The 20,706-nt window shown below is 36.6% G+C and overlaps 1 protein-coding gene and 1 pseudogene across 1 annotated transcript in view; both read right to left on the bottom strand.

Annotated features, from left to right (window-relative positions):
- LOC101704253 (zinc finger protein 449-like) overlaps positions 1 to 20,706 on the bottom strand; it is a 207,276-nt gene that overhangs the window by 81,334 nt on the left and 105,236 nt on the right. Inside the window, exon 3 of the mRNA XM_087202156.1 lies at positions 10,834 to 10,905. The gene's annotated coding sequence lies outside the window, so the exon portion shown is untranslated. The remainder of the gene's footprint in view (positions 1 to 10,833; positions 10,906 to 20,706) is intronic.
- On the bottom strand, positions 5,193 to 12,272 carry LOC101704600 (E3 ubiquitin-protein ligase RNFT1 pseudogene; annotated as a pseudogene).

The raw sequence follows: 20,706 nt of genomic DNA, 5'->3' as shown, positions 1-20,706 counted from the left end.
CAAAAAAATGAAATACCTAGAAATCGATCTAACAAAGGAAGTAAAAGACCTCTACATTGAAAACTACAGCACTCTGAAAAAATAGATCAAAGAGGATATCAGATAATGGAAAGACATCCCCTGTACTTGGGTAGGAAGAACCAATATAGTGTAAATGGCCATACTTCCAAAATTGTTATACAGATTTAATGCAATCCTGATCAAAATTCCAACAGCATATCTCACAGAATTATAGAAAACAATCCTAAAATACACTTGGAATTAGAAGAGACCTAGAATAGCAAAGGCAATTCTGGGCAAAAAGGGCAAGTCAGGGGGCATCACAATCCTGATTTAAAATTACACTACAAAGCTACTGTGATAAAAATAGCATGGTACTGGCAAAAAAAAAACAGACCTGCAGATCAATGGAACAGATGAGAAGAAGCAGAAACAACTGCAGATATACTGAGCCACCTTATCTTTGACAAAGGAGCCAAATACATTCACTGGAAGAAAGATAGCCTCTTTAATAAATGGTGCTGCAACAACTGGTTTTCCACTGGCTGAAGATTAAAACTAGTCCTGTATCTTTCACCATGCACTAAACCAAAATTGAAATGGATCAAAGATCTAAGTATTAAAACATAAACACTAAATCTGCTAGAAGATAGAACAGGTAGTACCTTTGAAGACATTGTTGTAGACAAAGACTTTATGAACAAAACCCCGATAGCACAGGAGCTATCACAAAGAATCAACAACTGGGATCTCATCTTATTAAAAAGCTTTTGCACAGCAAGAGAAAACACCACCAGAGTGAAGAGATAACCCACAATGTGGAAAAACATTGTTGCCAGCTGTTCCTCAGACAAAGGACTACTATCTAGAATATATAAAGAACACCCCAAAAATCAGATCCCCCAAATTTAAAGACCGAATCCAAAAATGCACATCTGAAATGAATACAGACATTTCTCAGATGAAGAAGTACAAATGGCAAGTAAACATATGAAAAAATGTTCAACCTCACTGTTCATTTGAGAGATGCAAATTAACACAATGCTGATATTCCACCTCACTCCAGAAAAAATGACTGTTATGAAGAATTCAACCAATAATAAATGCTGACAGGGCTACAAGAAAAGGGGAACCCTTCTCCACTGTTGGGCCTGTAGACTGGTGCAACCACTGTGGAAATCAGTGTGCAGATTCCCAAAAAAACTAAAACTAGAGGTTCCACTTGACCCAGCTATTCCCCTTCTTGGTATCCTCCCAAAAGAATTAAAAGCATCATACCACAGTAATATATGCACATCCATGTTTATAGCAGCACAATTTGTCACAGATAAAATTTGGAAACAGCCCAAATGCCCACCAATAGGGGAATGGATAAAGAAAATATCGTTTTTTATACAAGGGAGTACTACTCTGCCATAAAGAAGGATGAGCCTGAGACATTTCTAGCTAAATGGATGCACCTTGAAACAGTACTCTTAAGTGAAATAAATCACTTATTTACCATATTGTTTCTCTGGTATGAGAAACTGAAAATGGAAACAAGGACTAAAATGTATAATAGATATTGGGAAATGGAAAAAATATTCAAATGAGAAAGGGAATAATGGGGGGAAGAGGAAAGGAAAGAAGGGACATGAAAAAAAGAGAATAGAAGGAGAAATGGAAACAAAGCTTTTGTAAATAAGGAGGGGAAGAAGGGTCAAAGGGAGCGGGGAATGGGGGAAAACAAAGAAGAAGCAAGATATATCAGCTACAGGTGTAAGTTCCCTATGATGAATGCTATCATTATGTATATCTGAAATGTACCAATAAATGTTTTGCTTACAAAAAAGAAAGACTAATGTAAGTTTAACTGGAATAAGTGAAAAATAAGAAGACAATACAAATGGTATAAAAAACTGTTCACAGAAATAATGGCAGAAAATTTCCCAAATATAGGGAAAGGAATAAACATACAGATAATTGCGGCATATAGAACCCCAAATAGCCACAACCAAAAGAGAATTTCTTCATGCCACATTATACTCAAAGCACTAGAATTCCATCACAGGGACAAAATCTTAAAAGCTGTTAAAGAACAGCAATGAATCATATATAAAAGTAAATCCAACAGAGGCTGAGGATTTAGCTCAGTGGCACCACATCTGCCTTGCAAGCCCCAAGGTCCTGAGTTTGATACCCGGCACCAAAAAAAAAAAAAAAAAAAAAAAGGAAATTCAGCAGAATTACAGCAGAGTTTTTAGCACAAACCTTTAAGGCCTGGGCTTCAAGTTAAGTATTTCAAGCCCTAAAAGATACATGGTACACCGTGACATATGCATCCTGAAAAACTTTCCTTCAAAATTGATGGAGAAATAAGATATTTCCATGACAAGGACCACCTCAAGAAATTCATGATCACCAAACCAAATTACAAAAAATTCTCAAGGATATCCAGAAAGTAGACAATACAACTAACAATGCCAATAAGTCAAAAAGAATGAATATACCTGGCAGGATAAGCAGCTAAGCAAAAGAAAAAAAATAATGAAATCAGCAACAGAAAAATAATGCATTGACAGGAATGAGTCAATACCCCTCAGTAATAAATCTCAATATGAATGGCCTCAATTCATCATCAAAAGATACAAGTTGGCAAGATGGATCAAGAAACAAAACCCAATGATATGCAGTATAAAAGAAACACATTTAATTCAAAAAGAAATTCACACATTAAACACCAAAGTACAGAAAACAATAAAAATGAAATACTTATGAATTAACCTGACCAAGGAAGTGAAAGACCTCTATAATGAAAACTACAGTACTCTGAAAAAGGAGATTAAGAAAAACATCAGAAAATGGAAAGATATACCCTTTTCCTGGACAAGCAGAACCAATATAGTCAAAATGTTCATACTTCCAAAACCAATATACTGATTTAGTGCAAACCCAATCAAAATACCAATAGCATTCCTCCCGGAACTACAGACCTCAATCCTAAAATTCATATGCACCCAGAAGAAACTTACAATAGCAAAAGCGAATCTGACCAACAAGGGCAAGACAGGGGTCATTATAATACTGGCCAAGTTATCCTACAAACTTACAGTGATAAAAACCGCATGGAATTGTCAAAAAACAGATTTGTGGATCAATGAAACAGAATACAGGATGCAGAAACAACTCCAGGCACACTCAGTTACCTTACCTTTGGCAAAGGGACAAATTCTTTGGCTGGAGGAAAGATAGCCTCTTTAACAATGATGCTGGGAAAAATGACAATTCACATGCTGAAGATTAAACCTAGACCCATATGTCTCACCATGCACTAAACTAAAATCAAAATGGATCAAAGGTCTAAATATTAATACAGAAATAGTTAATCTGGTGGAAGACAAAATAGGTAAAACTCTTGTAGATGTAGGGAAGGACTTTCTGCACAGAACCCCAATGGCACAAGAAATAGTACCAAAAATCAACAAATGGGATCAAATCAAATTAAAAAGCTTCTGCACAGCAAGGGAAACAACCAACATAGTGAAGAGACAACCTATAGAATAGGAAAAAAAATTGCCATATACTCCTCGGACAAAAGACTGATACCTAGAATATACATAGAATCAAAAATTAGACTCCTCAAGTTTAAAAAATGAGCTTCTAAAATGCATAGACACTTCTCAGTTGAAGAAGTACAAATGGCTAATAAATACATGAATAAATGTTCAACATTGCTGGCCATTTGAGAAATGCAAATTAAAACAACACTGTGATTCCATCTCACCCAAGAAAGAATGGCCAGCATCAAGAAATCAGACAACAAACACTGCAGAGAAAATGCAGAGGCTGCGGGAAAATGTAAACTTCTTAGGGAAATCAGTATAGATGTTCCTCAAAAACCTAAAAATAGAAATTCCATTTGACCCAGCTAATCCCCTTCTAGGTATCTTCCCAAAAGAATTAAAGATGTCATCTTACAATTATACAAGCATACCCATGTTTATAGCAACACAATTCATATTAGCTAAACCTTGGGAGTGGCCTATATGCCAAACAACAGATGAATGGATCAAGAAAATATGGTATTTATACACAATTGAATACTACTCTGCCATGAAGAAGTATAAACTTGAAGCATTTGTAGGAAAATGGGTGCACCTTGAGGCCATATTGTTAAGTGAAATAAATGACATACATAAGCTTAAATATTACTTGGTTTCTGTTTTATGAGAAATACGATATATAAATAAAGTACAAAATAAAAGAGAAACAATAGAAAAAAAAGAGGAAAAAAATATTGTAATTCAGCATGGCCCGTGTACCTAAATGAGTACTTTGACTTAGCATAATTGTCTTATGTGTTTTATAGGCTTCTGGCCTGTTAGTCTGGCCATTAATCTGTGTTTATGATAGAAATTTCATAAGGACTTATAAAATAAATAAATGAATCTGATGTTGGCAGAAAAATAATTTTTTAAAGGTGGGTGGAGGGGAAGGAAAAATAAAAATGAATTGAGATGTGTTATGTACATGTACCAATTCTTCACGATGAATGTTATCATTATGTACTGTAAACATGTCCTAATAAAAATTTTTAAAGTTTTAAAACTGAAAGTACAAATTTTGTGAAAAGTTTAAGCATTTTTTTTTAAGTTTAAGGATTTTTAAAATGGCAGTTATAAAAGTCAGTGTTGGGCCGAGGATTTAGCTTAGTGGCGCCACACCTGCTTGGCAAGTGCAAGGTCCTGAGTTCAATTCCTGGTACCAAAAACAAAACAAAATAAAACAAAGTCATTGTTGAAGAAGATTTGTTTTGATTGTTTATCTTAAAAAATTGTGAAAATATTCTTTACTCTGAAAACAACATCAGGAAAGAATAAATGAATTCCTTTCAAACCACTAGTTCCTAATTGCTGTTTTAGTAATGTTATCAAGAAAACATATTTACAATTTAACACTCCAATTATATGCTAAATAAGGATAGAATAAATTACATATCATTAGTTTGAATATTATAGTATATACTTTTTAAAACACAGGGTTCTTTCATTTACTGTTTTGATAAATTGAACTAAACATGTACATAAGCCTTATAAGATTCTAAAACCATTTGGAAATATTTTTCTTCTGGCCCTGAAAATACATCCTAATGCCTTAATCAATAGTCAGTGTAACCAAATAAAATTAGTGCTTTATGGCCTTAGTAATTTATATCAGTTATAGTAAATTTGAAGGTGTAATGAAGTGGCTCCATCTTCCCATTTATTTATATGGTCTGAAATCACAGTTCTTCATAGTGGACATATTTTGTTTTACTTTGTTTTGTTTTTGCTGGTAAGCCATGAGGTAATGTATTCTTCAAAAGTATATGCTGGCAGATGAATAGAACTGGCTTCTGAAATTCAGCTATCATATTGAACAAGTATCATCCATATCTGAACACTGTCTCTTGCTAGTAGCCACTCCATAACTTGGTTGTGTAAAAAATATTTGTAAACCTCTCCAAAAGTTCTCAAATGTCCAAGAGAATCCAGAAGTCTTAGTAGGATGTAAACCCAGTAATATCTCCAAACTCAATCTAGTTACATTACCAAACTCCCCACAGCTTGTAATGTAAAGAAACCAAACTGATATGAAAACAAAAGTTCAATAATACTGGCACAATTCTTCTAGAAGCATTTACCGGTAGCCCTTTGATTTAAAATGCATAATGAAAGAAAGTACCAATAAAATAAAGCATTTTAACCCATGAAGAGGAATTTCAGAATGAAGTCTGTAATTCCAAGAATCCAAAGTACTTCCAAAAAGTGCAAATGGTTCAATGTAGGATTCAAGAAAATTAAGCAGTAATAAAGTGACTGAGAATGAAAGGTATAGTACAAAAGAACAGAAAATCAGGCTAAGACTAACAATAACCAAGCACACTAAATCTTTAAGAACCTTTCGCTTTTAAAAATCTGACTTAAAATGCTTTTGTTTCCATACATAAAAGTTGTTAGCAGCACGAATGCCAAGAGAAATCCCTGCTATATGCTGCATAAAAAGCTAGATGCCCAGAATCAGAATACATGCAAGACTTTTTTTTTGTACCAGGGATCAAACTCAGGACCTTGCACTTGTGAGGCAGGAGCGGTGCCACTGAGCTAAATCCCCAACCCAATGGAAGACCTTTTTGCAAACACTGGGAGAGCAGAATTCTGAGGAGCTACTTCCATGTTCTCCAGACTCAGTGGCACCCCTATCAGGCTACCTTGCTTCGCTGTGGGAGTGACTCCGGAAATGACTCTGTACATAGCCACAAGTACAGCTATGCTCACCTGATCTTGTATTTCTGGAGTTTGGATTTCCAACGGATCTTTCAAGTATGGAGTTTATCTGGATATGAACACCTCCAGAATGAAGACCAAAACTTTCTCCTGACAATCTTGTTGTATGGATACATTGGGAGGCCGGGGCATCTTCACCACTTGCAGTTCCTGGAGAACTATGTAGTTGGTTTAGTTGAATTGCATAATCCTTGGGGATATATATATATATATATATATATATATATATTATATATATATATTTAAAGTTTTTAAAAACTTTTTGAGACAGGGTCTCACTATATAGTTAAGGCTGGCTTCGAACCCACCCTGATCTTCTTGCCTCAGCCTCCCCAGTGCTGGGATTAGAGAAGTGCACCACCACACCCCGCTGCCCTTGAATACTTTTTCTTTGATCTAGATTTCTTTTTTTTCGGGCTGTGTCTCCTCTCAAGACCAGGAGCAGACAGAGGCCTTGGCAGCCACAGCAGGAACAGCTGGAGCTGCTCCAAGCCCTTCCACCACCACCATCATCCTGCAACAAAGGCAGCTCTGGTTGGCTGGCTGCAGTGTGGCCACTCCCACACATCTTCATTTATTGTGTTGTATTCTGGGGCCCATATTAGGAAGTATTTTGACAGGCCCCCCCGAGCGAGACCCCCGCCCAACTGAGGAAGAAAAATCCCGACAGTCGCACACTGCCTGCAAGAGCAGCGATGGATGATGGAGGCCAGCTACCGCCTCGCTCATTTACACCTGCAAGGAGACTGATTCTCCAAAAAGCCGCAAGGCACCCGCTGTACCTTGCTGTACCTGCCATCACCCTGCTGCCCTCACCCCGTCCTGTTCACAAGCCTCAAGCCCATCACCCAAGAGACCCTAAACTTTCCACCCTCCAGGCTGACACCCCTTCCCCTATATAAACTGCGCGCACCCTCCTTGCTATGCCAACGGTCTTGTCGCCCTTGGCCCATGTGCGCCAGCCAGGTCACATTACACTCCTTGCCTCATTGCTTCAACTTTGCCTGCCTCAGCGGTCTCACTCATGCTCCAGTCGAACCTTACACATTTCACTTTAAATAGAGCTCAAATGCTTAAAAGAAAAGTAAAATATTAACAATTTGATAGACCTTAAAGGATTAGGTTAATATTGAAATTAAATGTTAAGGAAATTTAACTTTGCAAAACTTCATTTTACTGTGGGGGATGTAGCTCAGGGGCACCGTGCCGGCCTGGCAAGGGCAAGGTCCTGAGTTCAATCTCCCCTACTGCAAAACAAAACCCAAAAATAACCAAAAAACCCACCCACTTGATTTTACTACAACTGAAAATGTTAATCTTTGGAAACAAATGCCATAATACTGATATGAGGGGTGGGGTGGCACACACCTGTAATCCTAGCACTGGGGAGGCTGAGGCAAGAGGATCTCCTCAGCTTTGAGGTTAGCCTGAACTACATAGCGAGACCTTGTTTTAAAAAAACAAAACTTGATTTTTAAAAAGTTTTTATACCAATACTTAGGAGAATTAAACTTTCATTTAGCTTTTGTTTGCTGTGTGCTTTTTTTTTTGTACCGGGGATCAAACTCAGGACCTTGCGCTTTCAAGGCAGGGGTGGCACCACTGAGCTAAATCCCCGGCCCTTCTGTGTGCTCTTGTTTGCTTTCTAACAATTATGTTCATGGAAGTATTTTCTCTGATCAGAAAATAAACTGGAAAAGCATTGAAAAAAGTAAAATAAAGAGATGTGCTTTGATATCATGTTGACAAGGGGTGGGATTTGGTGGTTAGGATGGAGTGTCAACTTGATTAGCTTTGGGATTGCCCTGGGTGTATATGTGTGGGTCATGAAGGTGTGGCCTTGAGGTCTATGCATGGCCCCTGGCCTCTCCTTTCTGGTTCTGCTCCTCTGCTCTGCTTCCCAGTTGCCAGGAGCTAAGCAGTTTTGCTCTGCCATTCCCTTCCACTACAAAGCTCCTGCCTTGGAGCCTCCTGACTATATACTGACACCCTGAAACCATGAGCCAAATCAAAACTCCTCCTTTAAATTCTGGGTGTTAGTTATTGTGTCCCAGTAACAGGAAAGCTAACTAATACAGTACCTGAGAGACATTTCTCAAAAAAGACATACAATGGCAGCAGGTATATGAAAAAAAAATGTTGAACAGCATTAATCATCAAAGAAATGCAAATTAAAGCCACTATGAGATACCACTTCCCATCCCTGGGAATAGTTATTATCAGAAAGGCAAGAGAAAAAAACATTATGGGTATGGAAATAAAAGGAGTACCATTTCACATTGTAAATATAAATCTAAAATAGGTACAATTATTGTAAAAATAGGAAGTTCTTCAAAATATTCCAAATAGAATTATATATGATGCAGCAGTCCCACTTCTGTGTATATCCAAATTACAGACATGTTAAACACATTGATCCTCTCAAACTGTTAGCATGGAATATCTTTTCACTTATTTGTGTCTTCTTCAGTTTCTTTCATTAGTGTCTCATAGTTTTCAGCATACATATCTTTTACCCCCTTGGTTAAATTTACACTAAGTATTTTATTTATCTTCTTGCTTTCACAAATGTGGCCGTTTCCTTAATTTCTTTTTAGATAATTTGTAGTATGCAGAAATGCATTTTATTTTAATTTTGTATCCTACAACTTCACTGAATTCTATTATCAGCTCTAAGGATTTTGGCAGACAGTATATCATTTACCTGCCCCACGTGGCTGGAAAAGCTGGGTAGGGCTCAGCATTCCTACAGCACAAGCCTATAAAGAAGGATCAGAGAGAAAATACAACAGGGCCAGGTGTGACTCACTCCCACTCTGCCAATACCTGGTGTATTTCAATATTACACATCCTGGAAAGAAAATATACCAATCCAAACACCTCAACATGGAGGAAGTCAAGTTATCCTTACTTGCACATGGTATGATCCTATTCTTAGAAGACCCTAAAGACAACCAAAAACATTTTAGATCTTTTAAATAAATTCAGCAAAGGAGTAGGATACACAATCTACATCTAAAAAATTAATAACATTTACATACATCAATAATGAACTACTGAGAAAAAAATCAGGTAAACAATTCCAATCCCAACCACTTGAAAAAAAAAACACCTAGAAATCAAACTAGCTATGAAGGAGAATGACCTTCATAAGGAAAATTGCAGAATACTGAATAAAGAATTTGAAGGCATTAGAAGATGGAAAAATATCCTATGTTCATGTATTGGCAGAATTAACATTGTTAAAATGACCATATTACTGAAGGTCATTTACAGAAATGATGCAATCTTCATCAAAATATCAATGACATTCTTCAAAGAAGCAGAAAAAGCTATCCTAAATTTAATAGGGAAACATGAAAGACCCAGAATAGCCAAAGCAATTTGGAGTATAAAGAGTAATGCTGTAGGACTCACAATACACAATTTGAAAATATAATATAAACCATTAGTAAAAGAACAGCATGATACCGGCACAAAAATAGACAAGTAGACCAATGAGATAGAATAGAAGATAGGGAAACAAAACCATTAACTACAGCCATCTAATTCTTGACGAAGGGGCCAAAAGCCTACATTGGAGAAGACAGCTTCTTCAACAAATGATGCTGCAAAAACTGGATATCAGTATGTAGATGATTGAAAGTAGATCCCTATCTCTCACCTTGTACAAAAATCAATTCAGTGTGGATCAAAGACTTAGATATACGACCTAAAATTTTTGAACTTTTGAAAGAAAACATAGGAAAAACAAAGTCATAGGCATAGGCAGGGACTTCCTGAATAAGACTCCAACAGCACAACAAATAATAGCAAGATTTAAAAAATAGTATTACATCAAATTAAAAAGTTTCTGCACAGCAAAGAAAACAACCTACAGAGTGAAGAGCAAACTAAAGGATGTGAGAAAATCTTTGCTAGCTATTCTTTACACAGTAGATTAATATCTAGAATGAATATATATGTTATATATGTATATTTTTTTAAAAACACCAAAAAGACAAAAAGAAATACCACAATCAATGAAAAGACAAAGCTTTCCTCTGCCATCCCCTTCCACCCTTGGTGTCAGCACACCATAGGCTGAATCCCCCAAAACCATGAGCCACATTAAACTTCTGTTTACTGGGGCTTTAGCCCAGTGGCACCACTCCTGCCTCTAAAACGCAAGGTCCTGAGTTCGATCCCCAGTACTAAAAAAAAAAAAAAAAAACTTCTGGCTACTGGTTAGGGGTGTTGGGTATTTTGTCTCAGTGCTGGAAAAGCTAACACAGAGCACACATCTTAATATCTTACCTATGACTAATACCACAAGGAAAAACCCTGCTTTCATCCTCCTCATGTTTTTCATGCTGATACCTGTTGGAAGGACATGCCATACTCTCTAAGGTCCTTTCATGACCTACTGCTTCCCAAATGCATTTTTGAAACCCCTTGTGATGCCCTAAATCTAGTGAACACTTCCAGCACATTGCACAGAGAACCACCTCCCATTAGTCCTCACCTGGTGCCCCAACTCTGCTCTTACCTGGTTTTTTGGTCTTTCTCTTCCATCAGCTCAATCAGATGAACATCTCTTACAACTCTGTGCCTGTTTTCTCTGCAGAAAAAGAAGAACACACACATTTTATCCACTGTGGCCTAGTCTGCAGCAATACTCTCCTAATAAGTCTCCTTGCTCCATGCTTTGGCCCCCTAGAGTCTACTCACAACTAAGCAGACAGACGGACCCCTCTAAGGCTCCAAACCCTTCAGGGACATCAGTTATCACATACAGTCAAAGCCAAAGTACTTATAGTACACTACAAGGCCCCGCACTACCTGGCACCCTATGACATCGCTCTTCTTATTTCCCACTATTCTAGTTCTCACTTCCTCTGCTCCATTCACTTAGCTTTTCCTTGAAGACATAAGGAACACTCTTGCCTCAGAATCTCTGCACAGGCTGCTTCCTCTGCCTGGAGAGCTCCTGTAGATAGATTTCTGGCTAAAGCCAGGACCTCTTTCAGGACTTTGCTCACCTATTGCTATCTGATGATGCCTACCCTCACAACCTTTTGGAATGCAATACCTGCCCTACCCTCTGGATCCCATTCACCATACTATATATTATTACTCAGTTTATTATCTTTTGACAAATCAAATATTTTACTATTCCTTATATTTTAATCCCTTACCTTTTTCCAAAATAAAATTATCACCACAAGGCTAAGATAATTGCCTATTCTATTTACTAACTCCAAGTGCCCAGGCTTATAATATACTCAAAAAATATTTAGTAAGAGAATGAATAACTGTAATAATACAGCACAAAAATTGGCATAATTAGGTAAGCAATGAAAAAGTGATAGCAATGATTTTCAAAGAATTCTGATAAATTACTACTAGGATACATAAAAGTAGTTCTAGTATAAAAGACAGGTGCTGAGGATCCTGAAGATATTATATGCTCACAGGATGCCCAGCCGGGTCTTTGCTAACGAGTAATCGCCGCTGACCACCCACTATGAGCCCCGTCCTCAAACTAAGTATCATTCTGGGATTTTTGTTAGCAGATTTCTACCACACCTTCCAAGCCTTCCAGGAGAACCCCAAAGAAGAGCCCCCTCCCAATAGTCTCTGAGAACTCACCAAGAGCTCAGCCTCAGAGTTATTTTTTCTGGGACCTTCTCATTGGTACCCTCAGCTTTGATGGAAGGAGCCATGGTTTCCCTGCTCACTGCCACCTGTTGGCCTTAGGGCCCCACGTGACCACTTGTTGCATCCTCACTGGCTGTACTGAGGAAAGCGGTGACCCGGTAAAGACCTTCAGGCGAGGGAGGTTAAAGGGCACTTTCGAATTTCTGTGGTAACATTATGTTGCTTGTATCCAAGAGTCCATTACTAGGAATTCGGTCGCACCTCATATTGTTTGAGGCAGAAAAACAGGAGGTGGATTCCCGAGTGGTTGATATGACCTGAGGGCATCGTGAGAGGGAAAGTCTTATGCTGCTGCTTTTGTGTGAGAGGACTACGGCACCAAGGTTGGTGGCCACGGCGACACGGTGAGGCTTTCGATGAAGGAGGGATTTGGCTTTCTCTTGGAGGAGGGCAGACCCTGAAGTAGAGCAGTAGAAGCTACTAAGGAACAAGGTAGTCCTCGGTGTGGGCCCTTGTTCTACCCTCAAGGAACCTCCTCATGGCGGGGGGGGGGTCTCACCCCTGGGAAGACAGGGCTGGGTAGTGGGGTGGGGCATGCGTGGTCACTGCCATTGTGTGTGGGTATGAGAGAGAGAGAGAGAGGTGCATACAGAGGACATCCTGGTCTCCAAAAGTTTGACCTGCATCCATCCACGGCTCCCTCTCTCTCGTTGGTTCAAAGCTAGAAAGTGTTTGGACAAAAACTCAGAAGTTGCAATAGAGCTCGACGTGTAGGTGCATGCCTGCAATACCAGCACTGTGAGGAAGAGGTGGAAAGATCTCAGGTTCAGTTTGAGCCCCGCCTGAGCAGTTTAGTGACTTAGCAAGAGACCTTGCCATTAATATAAGAAGTAAACAGAGCCGCAGAGTTAGCTCAGTGGTTCCGCCGCCCACCTCACAAGTGCAAGGTCCTGAGTTCGATCCTTGATACCACAAAAAAAAAAAAAAAAAAGCAGAAGCAAACAGGGCCGGGGATTTAGCTCAGTGGTGCCACCTCACAAGCGCAAGGTCCTGAGTTCGATCCCCAGTAGCAAAAAACAAATAAATAATTAATAAAAAAATAAAAAGTAAACAAATATATACATATGTACATGAATACATAATAGGGCTAGGGATGTTGTGCTGTGTGAACTTCTGGGTTCATTCCCAAGTATCAAAAAGAAAACAAAAAGACGACAAAGAGCAGGACTTGTGTACTGCACTGACTCTCATTTGCCCTTGCATGATGACGTCTTATATTTGTGGATTTCTAAAAAAAGTGAAATGCCTAATTTGAGGGTGAATTTGGTCGTATGTCCCAAACGAGGGTGCACTTTAAACCAAATGGACAAGATACATGTCTGTCAACTGTGGGAGAGTAGAAACCATATTTGGCTTGTTCAGTTTGGTTCCTGTCCCTCTGCCTCAGGTCTGGCATGGAGCAGTTACTTAGGGTAGATGGGTGAAGGCCTGTTGGTTCCAATAAAATGTGGGCAGGTTCGGAGGTGGGTGGTGTCTTTGCTCAATATTATATGAATTCTAACTTGCATCTATGTTGAAGCACTGGATTCAGGGCTCTATCCTTTAGCTAAATTCTACTAATTGATACCCTTGTCAGAACACTGTGAGACTTTCTGTTTGCCAGTATTGAAAAGGATGGGAATATAAACAGTCTAAAGCTTTGCCAATCTTAGAAGTAAAAAGCACTTGAATTCCAAATTCATTTCCTAAGTCTTTAGGAGACCACAGCAATCTTTATTTTCTCAGAGCTATTTATATATATTAGGGGAATTACAGCTCTATAAAAGAGCTGTCAAAAATTCACAGCTCTATTAGGAAAATTAGTTTATGAAGATTTATAATTTTTTTCACAGTTCCATGGTTTCATTTTGATTTATCATGTTCATTTTTTATATTCTATGAATAACTGCTTCTTGTCTACATGGCTTTCGATTCAGGAGAATTCTTAGATTAATTTCAATTTATAAATTGCACAAAGGCTCACTAGTTTTTTCTATGACTGTTTATTTATTTACATGTAAACACTCAGTAAGCCTGGATTTGATTTGTGTGTGCAGACTGAAAGAAGGGACCATGTGTTGTTTTGCTAATTACTACCCAGTCGTCCTCTTCCATATACTGTACAATCTACTTTGCCTCTGTTGTCTGGAAAGGCCACCTGTGTTATACTCACAAGTCTTTGAATCTCTACTTTGCCTTCTGTGTTAGTTGTGTTTCAAGGGAAACTAATGTAAGTGGGAGACAGAATTTGACAGGAAACCTCAGCGAAGGTTGAGTCTGAAGTCCTCCCATAAGCAAGTGGGAAGTCAGTGCACAGAGAGGTCAGAGGGTGTGATGGATCATCAACTTGGATGCTGACAGAAACGCTGATGCATAGACAGGCAGGAGACTGGTGCTTCCTTGCTCAATGAAGGTGAATCTGAGAGAAAGGACCATGAGGATGGTATTGACAGGTAAAGAGACACCAAGTGAGAAACAGGACTAGCAATGGATTAGGAGTTGCAAATAACATAAAAAAGACTTTACATCTCCGTGGTTAAAGTTTCCATCAGAGATCTCTGAACAAGAAGTATGAATCCTAGGACTTTGTCCTACAGAAATAAATCAGGTCAGTGGGCAGTATATAAGGAAGGATGCAAAATGAATGGCAGATACTGGGTTAATTAATCTTGACACGTTCACTCATGGGGATGCCATCTTACCTTTTCATGGATCTCTTGATTCATGAAAATGTTAATATTTTTATAATACTTTGATACTTAATGTAATGTTAATTTTAAAAACTAGAATGTATATATGTGTGGACAGAGAAAAAAGCAATAAACATCTGGAGCACAGTAAATACCCAACAGTGTCAATGGTGGGCTCTAGGCATAGAATTACGGATTACGGATAATTGTTTCCTTCTTTGTGCTGATACGTCATTTCTTCTTATTCTTTTTTAAATTAATTTTATTGATACATTTTAGGTATATAATAAAATGCCATTCATCATTAGAAATTTGCACCTTTACAAAATCTCTCTTGGTTCTTGTTTTTCCCCCTTCCCCTGCCCTCCCTTCAACCCCTCCAGCCCTCCCTATTTACAAAGACTTTGTTTCCATTTTCTCATATTAATTCCATTTCCTTCTTTCCTTTCCCCTATCCCTCCCACTTCCCCTTCCTCTTTGCCCCTTTCTTCCTATTTCACATTATCAGTTATACTTTAAGTCCTTATTTACACTTTCAGTTTCTCACACTAGAGAAACTATTCGGTATTTAGATGTGTGTCCTATTTATTTCACTTAAGTGTATTGCCTCAATGTGCATCCATTTAGCTAGAAATGTCTCTAATTTCTCATTTTTTATGGCTGAGTAGTACTCCATTTTATAAAAGAACCACATTTTCTTTATTTCTTCTTATTCTATAATGAACACATATTACTTATGTAGTTAAGATACTGTTAAAATGAGGACCATTACTTCTGATAAGCCAAAATATTTGTATTGTCTCAGTCAGATAAATTGTGTGTTTATTTCATAGTGTTATTATTTATTTTTATCAGTGCATGTTTGTAGTACATAATGATTACATTTATCATGATGAGTTTGTACATGTACATAACACATGTACACATATGTTCCCTTCCCCTCCCCTCCCTCCATGTTCCCTTCAACTATTGTTCCCCTTCCCATTTGCAAAAGCTCTATTTCCAATTTCTTGTTCTATTCTCTTCTTGAAAAATTCCTTTTCCCTTCTTCCCCTCCCTTCTCCCTCCATCTCTTGTTTCCTATCCCGTTTGCAAAAGATATTCCTACTTCCTATTATCTATCTTCTATTTTGTTTTTTATTTATACTTTGTTTTTCTTATATAAGAGAAACCATGCAATATTTAAACTTGTTTATCTGATTTATTTCACCTAACGCTATATTCTCAAGGTGTAGCCATTTACCTAAAAATGCTTCAATTTTATCCTTTTTTATGGCAGAGTAGTATTCCATTGTATATAAATAACACTTTTTTAAATCTATTCATCTGTTGATGGGCAAGTAGGCTGTTTCCAAGATTTAGCTATTGTAAATGGTGCTGCTATAAACGTGGGAATGTATGTATCACTGTAATATGATGACAACAATGTGGAAGAGTTTTCTTTTTCTCTGCAGCCTCTCCAACTTTTGTATTGTTTAATTTCTTGATGATAACCATTTGTTTTGGAGTAAGATGGTATCTTAGTGGTGTTTTAATTTGAATTTCTCTTGTGGCCAGCTACGTAGAACATATCTTTACGTATTTATTAGCCATTTGTACTTCTTCATGGAGGAAGTGGCTGGCTATTCATTTCAGTTGCCCATTTTTGTTTAGTTCTTTTATTTGGGGGGGCTCTGATTTTTTACTTCTTTATATATTCTAGATGTCAGTCCTCTATCCAAGGAAGAACTGGTAAAATTTTTTCCCATTCTGTAGGTTGTCTCTTCTCTCTATTGGATGTTTTCTTTGCTGTACAGAAGCTTTTTAATTTGATTTGATCACATTTGTTGAGTTTTGATATTATTCCTTGTGCCACTAGGGTTCTGTTCAGTAAGTCCTTGACTACACCTATCTCTTCAACAGCTTTACCCATTTTATTTTCCAGTCAATTTCTGTTTTAATGTTTAGATCTTTGATCTATTTTGATTTTATTTTAGTACATGTGAGATATATGGGACTAAACTCAATCATCTGCATTTGAATATTCAATTTTCCCAGCACCATTTATTAACCACTTACTAGTCCAATTATTTAAATACAAGATGACCAAAATTTGCATATTTTTCATTAATTTTTGTAAGATAATATAATAGGAAATATAAAAATGATAATTTTATGAAATTCATTTAATAATTGTTCTATGTATGGTTTATCTTAAAACATTCAATGCACAATGCAACATTACAATGTGAACAGGATCTGATGTCTTTCTGAATTCCTTTTGCCTTATTTTCTTTCTTTGAACAACACACTTTACACTATCATGTTGGCCTTTCCTTTTTTTCTATGGATGGTATAATTTCAATAAAATATCTACCCACTAAATGTAATGATGAGGATGCTGATGGTGGACATCCTGATTGGCATTTCATTGTCCCGTATTTTTCAATTATTTGGTTTATCAGACCTAATCTATATTGTCAGTGACTCCTTAAACCCTCTTGTTTTGAATAATAACAAATGAGTTCCATATTGTTTGGTTCAGAATATGCATAAATATTTTATAATAATATTTTTCCTTCACTTTATGATTACAGGATAGCTTGTTAGATGTTGATCAACTCTGTCAACACCACCCATGGAATTATTATAATCATTGAATTTTTCGAATTTTTTTAGTTTCGTTTCTTCTTTCAAGTTCTATCATTTCTGTATTATAAATAGTTGACAGTAAGGAAATGTCTTTTTTGTCTTTCCACTTCATAACACAGACCTTTCTCTTTAATACGCTAACATTGCTCCCTTTTTCAGGTTTTTCTTTTCCAGACCTTTTGGCACTTCCCTTCCTATTCATTTTCAGTGTCCCAAACATGTACATTTTGTATTGTAAAAGAATACTACTGAGTTCTGGAGAAGTATAAAAATTATATCTAATGTACTTATGATAAGAGTTTTTATAGATTGTAGCACAAAATTATAGGTTATTTTTCACAAATAAAATAAACACTAATTAGTAAAAGAAAATAACCAGAACTTATTATTAGATGTTATTAGAAACAAACATCAAAGGCAAACAAAATATTCTAAATAAAAAGATATGCAAAAATAGTTGACATAAAACAAATAAAAAGATGTACAAGTGTATCTTGTGGAAACAAGAATCAACTCGTTGAAATGACATGTGCCCGAGCATAGCTCCAGACAGTCAGTACATTAACAAATGTGCTATCTGAGTGATGCTTGGGGGTAAATTGCTAAGTGGTTAAAGAGGCTCTTTTTCTCTAGTGTATGTTTTTGGGCCCTTTGTCAAAAGTCAAATAGTTGAATGTGTCTGGGTTGTTTCTGCTTCTGCTATTCTGTTCCATTGATCCACATATCTGTTTTGTTTTTGTTTTTTGCCAATACCATGCTCTTTTTATCACTGTAGCTTTGTAATATAACTTCGAACCTCAGATTGTGATGCCTCCTGCTTTGCTATTGTAACCTGGAATTGCTTTTGCTATTCTGAGTCACTTCTGATTCCATATGAATTTGTTTGTTTTCTCTAAATCTGTGAGGAATGCTGTTGGTATTCCTACTGGGATTGTGTTAAATCTCCATATCAGTTTTAAAAATATAGCCATTTTGACTGTATTGATTCTGCCTATCCAGGAATATGCGATATCTTTCCATTTTCTGATGTCTTTTTCAATCTCCTTTTTCAGAGTGATTTAATTTTTGTTTTAGAGGTCTTTCACTTTGTTAGTTAGGTTAATTCCTAAGTAATTTTTCTTCATGATACTGAGCATGCCAATGCTTTCTTAATTTCTTTCTCAGTGAGTTCATTATTAGTTTACAAGAATGCTATTGATTTTTGTATGTTGATTTTGTATCTTGCTATATTGCAGAATTGGGTTACTAATTCTAGGAGTCTTTTAGTGGAGTTTTTTGGGTCTTGTAAGTAGAGGAGCATATCATCTGCAAATAATGATACCTTGACTTCTTCCTTTCTTATGCATGTCCCTTTTATTTCTTTCTCTTCCTGATTGCTCTGGCTAAATTTTCTAGTACTATACTGAACAGGAGTGATGATAGTGGACATCCTTGACTTGTTTCTGATTTTAGAGGGAAAGTTTTCCTTTTTTCCCCATTTAATATGGTGTTGGCAGCTGGTTTGTCTTAAATGGCTTTTATCAGATTGAGATAAGGTCCTTTTATACCTATTTTCTGCATGGTTTTAATTGTGAATGGATGTGGGATTTTATCAAAGGCTTTTTCTGTGTCTATTGAGATGATCATATGATCTTTGTCCTTGCTTCTGTTTACGTGATGAATTCCAATTATTGATTTGAATATGATGAACCATCCTTGCATCTCTGGGATGAAGCCTAGTTGGTCATGGTATATGATCTTTTTGATGATTTGTTGCATTCTGTTTGCCAGTATCTTTTTGAGGATTATTACATATGTATCATTAGAGAAATTGGACTATAGTTCTCTTTTTGGTTGGATCCTTGTCTGGTTTTGGAATCAGGGTAATGTTAGTTTTCAGGAATGACTTTGGAAGTATTGCTTCCCTTTAAATTTCATTAAGAGTTTGAGAAGTAATGGCATTAGATCTTCTCTAGAGATCTTGTGGAATTCAGCAATGAATCCATCAGGTCTAGACTTTTCTTAGTTGGCAGGTTTTTTATTACTGCTTCAATTCCATTGTCTGTTATTGGATTGAGTTTGTTAAGTCACATGAATTTCAAAAAACCTTATTTTTGTATTCTGAAAATAGTGCTATAAAATCCAATAATTTTCCTAGCTTCTTGGATCTTCTACCATCTTAGATAATTAAATTTAAGCATAGTTGCCTGCAAATTCTTTCCTAGAGGAAATAAAAGCAAAGCACATTTTAATTATGTTTAATTATATACTTTACCAATGAATGTGCTACTCTAGGCATTTATTGTGCTACTATAACATAACATGAAACATGCTATAACAAGACATGAAACATACTATAACAGAATGTAAAAAAAATTGAAAGTTCAAAATTTGACAAATGTCTTAATTTTTTTGGTAGAGGGCTCTTATAATAAAAACAAAATCTAAAAATCAGATGGCCACTTTTATAATGTGAATTAGGAACTTAACTTTGTAAAAGACATTTAAGGAAAGTTACATGAATTGTAATATTTTTCTTATTCACTTATTCGCGTTCTTATTCATTTATATTTTCTTATTCACTTTGGTTTTTTTTCACTTTGGCTTTTAAATGAAGGTTTGTATTAAAATAACCTCAAAGGTAACTCATAAGTCACGTAAAGCATCATTTGTCACTGCTCTGTAACAGAAATATATTTTATAACTATTTGTGACTTGAATGTTTTTGAATGATGTGACATTTTTATTAAAGCTCTTGGCCATGTTTTTGGCTATTAAATTTCTTTAAATTATAAACTGGGTCGCTGAGGGAGAGAACTTAGCTGGGATAAACTTCTTTGATAACCTTAGAGGACAGTGAGGTTCAGATAGAGATAATTTTCTGAATATGGTTGACCTTTAACAGAACTGTTTATTTTCTTACCCAAACAGCTATGCAGCATGCTGCCAGGGCTCCACTTCAAGTTTTGCCAGAAACACAAGCAGATAAAAGTGAAAGTAGACGTTTCTATTTAACTAAATAAATGTTTATAAAATCTTATGGAAAACTAATATATAGAGAGAAATTGCCTTATTATTTGATCTGTCAGCCAAAAAGTAACGAATTCTCTGTAAAAAGAGGAAACTCAGCCAGAAAATGTCTGCTGTTTAAATTGTCAAACTTGAGGTGACAGCAAGACATTAAAACAATTATATATTCAAGAAGATGCTCAAAATGAAAGCTGTGTTTCAAAATTTTGTGTTCATAGCAAATAACTAAAATCTTGCCACTGTAAAACTCCCCATGGCTTTTGGCACTAACATTGAAAGAAAGATTTTAGTCTTTTGGTCACTTGGAGCTGCAGCTAAATGAAACTCCCCATAAATGCGTTGAGCCTCAGGCTACAGCCTTCACCTAGGGCCACGCCCTCGGATGGACAGCA

Source organism: Heterocephalus glaber, unplaced genomic scaffold, assembly GCF_053883595.1.
Source record: "Heterocephalus glaber isolate CG9 unplaced genomic scaffold, H.glaber_assembly_v1.0 deba00001765, whole genome shotgun sequence".
In the NCBI taxonomy this organism is placed as follows: Eukaryota; Metazoa; Chordata; class Mammalia; order Rodentia; family Bathyergidae; genus Heterocephalus; species Heterocephalus glaber.
This window is presented reverse-complemented; position numbering and strand designations above follow the sequence as displayed.